This window comes from Schistocerca piceifrons, chromosome 2, assembly GCF_021461385.2.
Source record: "Schistocerca piceifrons isolate TAMUIC-IGC-003096 chromosome 2, iqSchPice1.1, whole genome shotgun sequence".
Taxonomy (NCBI): Eukaryota; Metazoa; Arthropoda; class Insecta; order Orthoptera; family Acrididae; genus Schistocerca; species Schistocerca piceifrons.
In genome coordinates this window covers 366,272,679-366,284,856 of record NC_060139.1, presented here as the reverse complement: position 1 = coordinate 366,284,856, position 12,178 = coordinate 366,272,679, and positions in this window count along the sequence as shown.

Below are 12,178 nucleotides of genomic sequence, written 5' to 3'. Positions count from 1 at the left end.
AGAAGATTTTCGTTTGATCGGATGAGTCTTGTTTCACACTGTTTCCAACTTCTGGCCGAGTTTACGTCCCAAGAATGAAACGTTGATCATTTGGATAGCTATATCATGGCATTTAATGAACTCCACGGTTGTTGTGCAAGATCACATTACTGCAAAGGATTATATGACCATTTTGGATGATCAGGTCCATCCCGTGGTACAGTGTTTGTTCCCTAGTAATGATGCTGTGTTCCAAGACGACAGTACCCTTGTTCATCTTGTTCTCGTGAGGACTAGGATGAATTTCGGCATGTACCCTGGGCAATACAGCCACCAGATCTCTATATCATTGGGCGTTTGTAGTCTGCTTTGCAGAGAAGGGCCAGTGATCGCTGTCCACGTCTATCATCGTTATCTGAACTTGCCACTATTTTGCAGAAAGTGTGGTATAAGATCCTCTTGAAAACATACAAGACCTGGCAGCTTTTCTGTATACTGACAGCTTTCCTACTCCAAATTAGGCATGAAAATATGTTGTGAAACTTCCTGGCGGATTAAAACTGTGTGCCGGACCGAGACTCGAACTCGGGACCTTTGCCTTTCGCGGGCAAGTGCTCTACCAACTACTTTTTTTTTTCATTTTGTTCGTTATTGATCGTTGTGTTCGGTCGTTGCGGACGTCGCAAGGCAGCCTGTTCAAGTTCGGTGGTTGATCGTTCCACTCAGTTTTTTATTACAGAGGCCAACCGGCTCTCTGACCGAACACGCTGAGCTACCGTGCCGGCTACCAACTGAGCTACCCAAGCACGGCTCACACCCCGTCCTCACAGCTTTACATCTGCCAGTACCTCGTCTCCTACCTTCCAAACTTTACAGAAGCTCTCCTGAAAAAGTCTTGTGTTTTTGGTGTGTCCATATTTTTGCCCGTCCCAGTAATTTTTTGTCGCTAGGACTCCTCTTCTCCCTCACACACACATAGACACACACACACACACACACACACACACACACACACACACACACACACACACAAACAGACAAGCAAAATTTGTAAATTTTGAAGCTAAGTGGGGAGCAGTAACGTTTCTTGTCCTTATTGTTTTTGTTCTGTGCGTTTGTGACGGAGCAACCATATGTAAACAATCGTCAGCATGAATGAAGTATCGTACGTCTGTTTCTCTGTGTGCTAGATTGCAATGAAGACACGAAACTGCTACGGATGAACTAAGAACTTTTTTTTAATTAGTAATGTCTTAGCCAAGACTAACTCTTGAGCTCGCAGCTCCTGGTCTACTGGCTAGCGTTGCTGTGTCTGGATCACATGGTCCCTGGATCAGTTCCCGGCCGTGCTCTGGATTTTCTCTGCCCGGAGACTGGGTGTTTGTGTTGTCCTCATCATTTTTTCATCATCATTATCATTTGTGACAGTGGCTACATTGGACTGTGTAAAAAAGTTGGTGTCAAAAACTGGGTGTTTGTACCGGCGCTGATGACAGCGCAAACCAAACATCATCATCATCATCACTAACTCTTGAGACTTGAAAAAGGCACATACAAGATATCTTTATGGGAGGTAGGTGCAATCCTCACAAAGCAAATTTTAATTCTTCGTTTTGTGGGTCAGCTGACGAACCTGTAAGGCTGTTGTGTGTGATTTAAGTTGTTACGGTTTTTGAATGTATGGTGTGCTCAGATCCAACATTACTGCGAAGTTGTGTGACGTCACTCAGTCTAATGGGGTATTTACGTAAGTTGGACTACATTAAATTTCGCCGCTATGGGTTTTAATCGTAACTAGAAGGGTTGCCGTTGAATCGAGTATATAGTTATCGTTTCGTGTGGAGAGAATCTGATTAGGAAGCTGACAATCTGATTTCAGCGAGTTGCTAAAGTCGGCCGGGCTGTGACAGATACAGCTCCACTAATTAAAATATTGATTGCTTGGGATCACAAATTTAATTAATATCTGCTTAATACCTGCTTAAGACAGAACATTTACCCAGGACGTAACATACTGTATAATTTCAGTATTTCATCAAGAGACATAATTTTTAATGCTTTTCACTACCCGCCCCTGCTAGAGCGGACTGTTCTAATAATGATCCAATTCTTTAATATTTTTTACTCCCAACATCTAAAGGGAGGACGCGCATATCGAGTAATGACCCACTGAAAAGACTGGAACCTTTCAGTCAAACACCAAGCGAGCTCTTAATGTGGCAGACGGAGTCCCAGCTGTGAGCTTTTAAAAGGAGATTTCCAGTCCAGCATTTGCACGGAAACGCTAACAAATATGCGTGAAAAACGCAGAATCGCGGTTCTGGAAAGAAGGGGGGGGGGGATTATTAGAGCTCGGTTCCTATTTGAGCTAAAAAGCATGGGATAAAAGGTTTTCGGTTTAGCCCGGACCAGCGGCCATTTGTATGCGATTCGAACATCTGTCTTAGGGTAACTATGTTACAGTATATTAGCAAGATTTGATCGACGAACCGGAGCTGGCATACAGGCAAATTGTGCGAATCGATTAATTCCTTTTGCAAAAGATTTTAACTGGGCTGAAATTTGTAAGCACAGCGTTTGGATTTTACGTGCAAGTAAGTGCAGGAAACACGTTTGTCTGTTTGGTTTTTGAAGCGCGCCAGTCCTAAACATTAAACTTGTACGAATTGATCCAAACTTTGCGCGAAGAGAAATAAATGGATAAGGTCAAAACGAAATTCTTTTATCAAATAATCTTTATCCCTTGCCGAGATACGATGGTTTAAAATTGAGCTAAACGTAGCACAATTCATTGTTATGTGAATTGTGTGCACGGGAACAGTTTAAGTGAATCAAATAAATAAAAAAAACGTTCTTACGATAATATTGAAAATTCACTTTCATAAATCTACCTTCATTCGGATTTTACGCGAAAAAAAACGTTTTTCGTGAGTTTCTTTCACGCACACCGTTTCTATGTTTCAAACTTGTGTGGATCGGTTTAAATACATATATGTAATTAATGCTCATCGTATTGTTTCATGAAAGCTTTATTTGTTGCAATGGTATATTCAATATGATTGCAAAAACAATTTAAAGAAACCTAGACCCTATTAGTCGTTGCTCTAGTCAACAAAACTCTCCATCGGTTGTGAGCTATGGTGCTCTAACGTCAAAATTGTGGAGGAGTAAAAGTTGGGAATGAGAGTGAAAAATACTCCTATCATAGCGCAAAAAGTCGAATATTTAAAAGAATAGAATAGCTTTAGACTTACCTGGCACCTTGACACATTCGTCCTTATTTTTCGAGCTAACCCTACTACCCAGCGCAGTGAGCTCTCTTAGGTGCAAGGCGTTGGCACTCCTGCATCTCGGAACGTATAGGCTGAAATCTTTGATCCTGTGCCTGAAATCCAGAAGATTCGTCTGCCACAGCAAACAACATATAATATCATTTGGCTGAAGAGCATACATGTAATGGCTACAAAAGTTTCGCTTCCTGGGGGTGAATTAAAAGCACGAATATGTCAAGATGTTTTGATTTAAATGTATTTGACACTGCCAGATAACTCCAAAAGCTATTTCCCTTCGTTTCGATACTTGACTCCGCCCAGATATTCGCCTATTCTTGTGCTACGAATAGCGCATAAAACACATCTTATTCTCTTTGAAAAAATAGATGAATATTTATTTCGCTCTTTCAATTACAGTAGGCACCAAGATTTTCTACTGAGCGTTTGTCTTACCTGTTGAAGACGACCAAACGCCCATGTCATAGTTCTACCTGCGACAAATAGTAAACACAAAAATAAAATGCACATCTCATCGGCTATTTTGCCATCACTCTCAAATAATATTTCCTTTTCTGAATAAAGGAAAAGACTCTTACTTCTGGCATTGGCTCTGACCAATCTACTTGCAAACTGTCATTCAGATCAGCAAAATTATTGTAATATTCTGGCAGTAGAAGACCGCTTTCTGGTTTCCGTGGTGAGTAATTACTAAAGAAACGACATATTTGTGACCTCCTGTCAATTCGAATCAAATACATATGCTTCTCAGCGGCTCTGAACAGAAACTTGTGCTTTCCGCTACCTTTACAATTGCAACAGTGCAAGTCATCGTCTGCTTAGAATTTCGCTCAGTACCACATTGAGTGTCCTAATGGACTTCATTGTCCTCTGGTACAAGGAGAAGATTTTGTTTGCTGTTTCACCCTCACTAACCTTGTTCACACCTGGCGTACTCGCTTTTCAACGTGTCAAATCCTAACGCACAACACTATACACATGACCATTTCTCATTAGAGTTATTATGTACTAAAATAAAAATACTTCAACCTGTTGTTGCTACATAAATATTATTCTCTAGTTGTTACTCTGTTCAACATTATCAGAAAGTACCCTTACAGAATCAGCCTTTATGATTTGCAAATAGGATTTACGACGAAAAATGATAGTATTTATGCAGTCTGATCGCTGTAACACTGATATAAAATTCCTGCCATAAACAAAATCATTGTTCGTTTCGCTTGCATCTGTGACGGCGCTTTCGGAGGCTGTCTTCCAAAATGAGACAGTCGTCGTTTCTTATTCCGTTGATCGAAGCTGTTCTATTCGTCGAGGGTCATTTAAAATAGGAAAAATGTCTGTCATACTGTTAACACGACAAGGAATTACATCCCAAATGCAAATATGTTCACAAACACATTTACCTGCCCCTACTGCGTAACAAGGAGCGCGCTAGATTGTGAAATAGGTAGCCAGCTCTAGACAGTGTTGGTGACATATACCAGCCTGTATAAGTACGATTTTTTGCTGTTTGCACTCTTGTTTAGACAAATGTCAAGTTTGTTGGTCGTATTCGACACGAAAACACGTTACACAAATAGTTAAAATATACCTTCGTGCAAGACAATCTTTACACTATTAACAGACTGACGTTGCAGTAACGACATCAGACCACAGAATAAAAATAAAAATAGTTAGCAAATATGGTTGACTACCGGTCGTTGGCAACCACTACTATAGCGGGACAGGCTCAAAAGCTGACAATTACTTCGGCTGTAATTATTACAGTTTGTTCTGCATGCATATTAAAAAAGCGTCGAAAATTTTGGGATGTGGTCTTACTCATTTAAACAAGAAAAACAGGTCCAGTATTCATTTATTCGAAAACGCATACTATCTTAGATCTGAACACTCGTTTGTATTGGGTACTCAACCTAACGACCATTCATGCCAATACATTCTTCTGCTGTTCGGCATAAGGAGCCGCGCATTTTGACACGAGAATTGCGCTGCTGTGAAATGTCGTCATTCCAAGATTTCCATCCACTGAGTGCAGCGTTCGTTCCCCCGTCTCAGGTGTTCAGTAAAAGCGAGGCCTTCCATTGTTTACCTTTCGGAGTGCTACAGAATCTGTCCCCGTAACACGCTGGAAAAGTCAGCCTGACAGCACGGCAGGAGGTTCTCTGCATTGTGGATATTTTAAACGTAGAGCGCAGGCCCTATCAGGTTTTTCCATTTGTTAAACGACATTAGACGATATCCACCATATGACTTGTGAAGTAGTAATCTTCCATTGCTAACAAATGGCGAAAAGAAGAAGAGTATGCACTGAACTATTCTTACGTACAGGCAACACAATAACAGCAAACACAAAATTGTAGTAATCTGTGTAAGCAGGTAAGACGTAACGAAACATACCCAGACATGCGTGTAATTTGCCATGTAATAACACACAGTAACACGTATGAAATAATAGTACAACTCAAATCGAATCACATGACTGACTGCAGATCACCTAATTCTCAGACAAACGTGCACATAAACTACTGTGATAGAGATAGACATTAGAACACTCTGTTGACAAGTCATCAGTGCAACGAATGTGTGCATATCCACAACAACGAAAATCTCAGCCCCTTCTATAATCAAGTGTTTGAATCCCAGTGAGTATGCTTTTCCGAACCCACATTAATTGGCCACGTATTTCTCACCACCTCTCAAAATTTTCGGCACTGTTCACACGAAGTAGAAAACATTTTTCTTTTTCCACTTTTCTGTTAGCGCTGGAGTTTTTAAACATACTCGCGTTTTTTTCAGTGCGCTGTTAGAACAACAGCGTAAAATACGATTTGCCTGTTATATACGCGTAAATATGCTTTCGAAAAGGAAGGAAAATTGGGTTTAACGTCGCATCAACATAGAGACCATCAGAGAGGGAGCAGAAGCTCGGATGGTGTCAAGGATGAGGAAGGAAATCGATCATCCCCTTTCAAAGCATTTGCCTGGAGCAATTGGGGGAAACACGGAAAACCTAAATTTGGATCGCCCGACGCGGGTTTGAACCGTCGTCCTCCCGAATGCGATTCCAGTGTGCTAACCGCTGCTCCATCTCGCTTAGTAACATGATTTCACAAGCTACCTAACGAAAAATATGTTTCCTAATGATGGTATACACACACATACATTTTTGATAAATAATAATGAAACCAAAAGTGACAATTGACAGAGCTTTAAGCATTATATAATTTAAGGTGTACCACGTGTAATGTTTCCAAAAATGTCCAGCACGGTTTAATATTGCTTTTTTGTCTGTTCTCTCTGATTTTTCATAGCCGCAGGTTCCATCACATATGTAATTATTGATCATAAATGTGCATGAATGCACAGCTTGGCATATTGTGGAAAATGTATTTCCAGCAGCTTTTTTTTCAGTTACTAATAATCAGAACGCTTAAATTGCTTTTAATGAATTAGGTTTTTTAAACGCGAACATTACTGTTTTACAGTTTTCAGAATTTATTACCTCTAAAATACCTCTAACTAACCCAAAGTATTTGATTTATCTTGGCAACTTTTTTATTGTTGTTTCTTCTTGAGTCTTATGACGTGATTCTCACCTTTCTAGCAGAAGTTATTTCGAAGGATTGTGCGTAAAGTTTCTTACATGTGAACTAATAGGTGCGAGTGAATGGTAGATGAGTGTAGAATGTAGTGAGGTTGTCATGATGGTGATAATGATAATTAGGAGAAAAGAAAAAACACAGTGTCGGAGTATAGTTTGTTCCTCTCTATAGGGACCGCGCACAGATAGCTATCAATATTGTCACTGATCTAGATTTAGCCATGGTAACTGACGCAAAACCTGTTGATTAGAAATTTTGCAAAATCATCTCTTCTATCAAATACTGGCAATGATAATTTATTTCTCCACCTGTTTGCTAGCTGGTATCACTAAATAGGCTGCCACTGGAAACTTTTGGCTATGTCTGTAATGTATTACAAACACTTATATGATCTGACTTGTCGATCTTTTTTTTTAACCATGTGACGACATATATTCCAAAAATCAGACTAAAACTGTTTTGAGAAAGTGTGGATCTGATTTTGAGTGCTAGAGGGATGGTAATACACAGTTCAGGAATTAATGAAAACCGTTCCATTTGCTGTGTAGAAATTTATTTAGTCGACTACCAGTTTCAGCCTATTACAGGCAGAGTATACATATTACATTATGCCGCAGAGAAGCAACGATCAAATAAAAGTAGAAGTCAGGTGGATTTAAAATATTACATGCGCAATGATATAGTGAGAAATAAGGGCTTCTCAAGCTATATGATTTGTTACACTACTAGCTATAATCGCACATTAATCCACGAATGCTTTAGAAAGTATCGCTCGTACGAAACCCAGCTTGCTATTTATTTCACATGATATACTGTGAATTATGGATGAAGGACAACAGGCAGAGTCCATGTTTCTAGATTTCCGAAAAGCATTCGACTCGGTACCCCATTGCGGACTGTTAACGAAGGTACGAGCATATGGAATAGGCTTCCAGATATGTGACTGGCTCAAAGACTTCTTAAGTAATAGAACACAGTACTTTGTCCTCGACGGCGAGCGTTCATGGAGACAGGGTAATATCAGGGGTGTGGTAGGACAGAGAGGGCAGCAATCTGTGGTTGTTCGCTGATGGTTCTGTGGTGTACAGGAATGTGTCCAACATCAGTGACAGTAGGATGATACAAGATGACGCAGACAAAATTTCTAGTCGGTGTGATGAATGGCAGCTGACTCTAAATGTAGAAAAATGTGAGTTAATGCGGATGAATAGGAAAAACAAACCCGTAATGTTCAGATACTGTATTAGTAATGTCCTGATTGACACAGTCACGTCGTTTAAATATCTGGGTCTAATGTTGCGAGCGATATGAAGTGGAACATGCATGTAGGGATTTTGGAAGGGAAGGCGAATGGCTGATTTCTGTTTATTTGGAGAATTTTAGGGAGGTGTGGTTGTAAGTAGCCCGTTTATATGTTGGCAGCGAGATGGACTGCATTAACAACTCTGACAGCGCTGTGCGTCCTCTGTAAGAGACTCTGTGTGGCTGGTCGGACTAGCAGGTTCTGGAGGTGAATAGTCAGCAGTGATGGAATTTGGGAGTGAACAGCCAGCAGTGTTGGAGGTTGGAAGTTCACAGTTAGCAGTGATGGGGGTTAGAGGTCTCAAGTGTTAGCGCAAGCGGACGATCTGGACGTGTGTCCGTCATGGAAATTTAATTTTGTTCATGATTATTGGAACTGGATGTCACGGACGATTATATAATTTTTCGGACTGGATGTCACATTATTAAGGTAAAATTTCCTAAATACGTTGTTTGCTTTGCAACAAAATCTTTCCTTTGCTAACTAGATACCTATTAGTAGTTAGAGCCTACAGTAGTCAGAATCTTTTATTTACTTGGCTGTACTGGTGCTTGCTGTATCGCTGTAGTTGGTGTAGTGAAGATTTTTTTTTTGAGGTAAGTGTCTCATGAAATGTATGGGTTACTGTTAGAATTTCTTCAAATTCAGAGCAATTCTTTTGTGTTAATTATTTGAGCAGTCAGACTGCATCTGAGTTGTATTTGTCAGGAGTAATTCTGTAGGTCAGATATGAAATGATAAAGATAAGCAAAGTGACAGTACGTTCAGTTTCACTCAGCAGTTTAAGCAGGTTCACTTGCATTCAATTTCACTCAGCAGTTTCAAAATTAAATTTAGAAATTTCACCTTCCCAGTTATTTCAGCTGAAGTAAAAATTTAATTAAGAAGTTTCATGGTTCCTCTGTAAAGGATACTGGCTATAGGACGCTAATGTGACCTATTTTTGAGTACTGCTCGAGTGTGTGGGATCTTCACCAGGTCGGATCGAAATAAGACATCGAAGCAGCTGCTAGATTTGTTACTCGTAAGTTCGATCAGCCTGCAAGTCTTATAGACATGCTTCGGGAACTCAAGTGGGAATCCCTGAAGGGAAGAAGACATACATTTCGAAGTGCACTACTGAGTAAGTTCCGAGAACCTGCATTTGAAGCTGATTGCAGAACGCTCCTACTGCCGCCAACATACATTTCGTGTAGGGACTACGAAGATAAGATGCGAGAAACTAGAGCTCATACGGAGGCATATAGATGGTCGTTTTTCTCTCGCTCTCTGCGCAAGTGGAACAGTAAGGGAAACGTAGTGGTACAGTTTACCCTCCACAGCGCACGTGGGGTAGCTTGCGGACTATGTTTGTAAGTGTAGATGTAATAGTTTTGTTATGATAGGTATAAATATATTGCCGTGTGACTAGGGTCTCTCGTCGGGTAGACCGTTCGCCGGGTGCAAGTCTTTCAATTTGACGCCACTTTGGCGACTTCCGCGTCGATGGGGATGAAATGATGCTGATTAGGATAACACAACACCCAGTCCTTGAGCGGAGAAAATCTCCGACTCAGCAGGGAATCGAACCCGAGCCCTTAAGAGTGACATTCTGTCGCGCTGACCACTCAGCTACCGGGGGCGGACGTTATGATGGGTGAGGTTGAGTCAATAAGTTGTTCTACGTGCAATAATATAAGCTGCCTTCACGTGTCTGCCTGTGGAATTGGCATCCTCGCCCCCGCCCCCCCCCCCCCTTTCTTACCCCGCCGTCCACTCCACTTCCCCCAAAGCACGCCGAGCGGAGCGTGCGTGCGGAGCGGCAGAGGCAATAGCGCGCATCTACGCATCGTGCTATGGCAGTAACTATACCTCATACAAAGTGGGCGTTATGTAACAAATTTAATAACTGTTTAAATCGTTTATGTTAAATGATGCAAAAAAGCTATTATGACCCCCACTTCACTCTCTTACGGATCGATTTATTTCTTTAATTAATTTTTTAATATACTCGGTGTTCAGGCGATCTTCACATCAAATTCATCGAAATCGGTTCAGCAGTTTAGTCGTGAAAACGTAAGAGACAGATTTACATCGGCATTTAACAGTATTACATTGGAAGCATGGATTAAACACGTTAAGGATTGTGTAAGCATTGTATTCATTATGTTCAGTCATATTATGTAGAACGTACCAATCAATAAGTGCATTTTCACAAATATGACACATTTCAAACGTCAAGGAATAATTGTGTTTCCAATATGTCGCGTTAAAGTTCCCATTTACAATATCTCTGATTTTAATTAAATGGAGCCTGTTTGTTGCCCCAATCTAAGCTCAAGTTATCTGTGAAAACACCACGAAAGTTGGTCTAGCACTTTTGGAGATTAGCGTTTCAAACAGACAGAGATGCACGACGGTTTTAGATAAAACTTTAAATCACAATTTTTTTCCGTCATCCGATTTTGATGGAACAAAGCCTCGTTGCTCCAAGCTGCGCTCAAGTTGTCTCTGAAAGCCCCGTGAAAATTCGTCAGTACTCTTGGAGATTAGCGTCTTCAAACAGGGAAACAGACAGACACGATGGTTTTACCGTTTTCTTGTTAGTATAGAGTATTGATAAATGAAAATATGGAATACATAGAAGAGTAGTAGTCTTTGCGTTTAAGACGATTTGCGTTTTGACATATTCGAGACCCCAATTTGTCTTTTGCAAATAAAAAGCTAAGCTCTCGGCATCCAAGTCGAGTTTAGAATTACGTCCCTTGGCATGTTGAACCACAGGGAACAGCAGAGGTCGTTAGTGGTTAGTGTCATTAGTGTAGCTTGGACGCATCGTGGACAGCTTACAGAGCTTGTTTAAGAACATGTGAGTACAGTTACGAATTTTCTGAGTAACTTTAAAGGAGTTATCAATATCGGGCGACAGATGTCCAAGAAACTGGTGGGTTTAAGTGTGCATTGCTCACTGACCGTCTAATATTTGCATTTTTCTGGTGGGACTAAATTTCTGTTTACGCAAAGTGTTCTGAAATTCCCATTACAAACTTCTAGGACTTGTAGAGGGTAATGAGTACATAATATTGAATAGGAACCTCTGTCCAGAAACGTACTGTTTCCGTGCTACAGTCGTTTGGAAACATATTTGATAGGAAGGTTTGCAGCAGGGTAGTCATGGTGTGAGGTGCTTCCGTCGGATCAGCTGGCGTCATTTGACGTCTACCCTACCTCTCTGGCCTTGTTCGAGCCTCATTCACTTGTCTGTGAGCGTTAGAGCACCATGACTGAGTACACAATTGGAGAATACACCGACATAATCCTTCCGTATGGCTAAGCTCACGGTAATAAAAGAGCTTCACGTCGTCATTATCAAAATCGTTATGCACGCGTTCAGCTCCACAGCGTACCCTTTTCGCCACAGTTACGCAATGGCTTCGAGAAACGGGTAACTTTATCATCAGCAGGCGCGACCGTGGTGCTCCATGGAGACCCCGCTCAACCGAAATGGAAGAGGCCGCACTGCATCATGTTGAAGAGAATCCGTGAACGAGTACACAAGCATTTGCGCACCGTTTGGTATGGTCTGGATGACCAACAACTACATCCATACCACCTCCATTGCCGGCCGGGCTAGCCGAGCGGTTCTAGGCGCTACAGTGTGGAACCGCGCGACCGATACGGTCGCAGGTTCGAATCCTGCCTCGGGCATGGATGTGTGTGATGTCTTTAGATTAGTTAGGTTTAAGTAGTTCCAAGTCCTAGGGGACTCATGAACTCAGCAGTTAAGTCCCATTGTGCTCAGAATCATTTTTGAACTACCGCCATTACTCCAAACCACCTCTCACACTCAAAGACACGTGAATAAGGCTCCAACCAAGTGAGAGTGGCAGGGTAGATGTCAAACGACATCAACTAGTCCGACAAAAGCATCTCCCACCATGACTACCCTGTTACAAATCTAGCTAGCAAAAGTGTTTTCAAACGGCTATAGCACGAAAACGGTACATTTCGAGACATGGATTCCT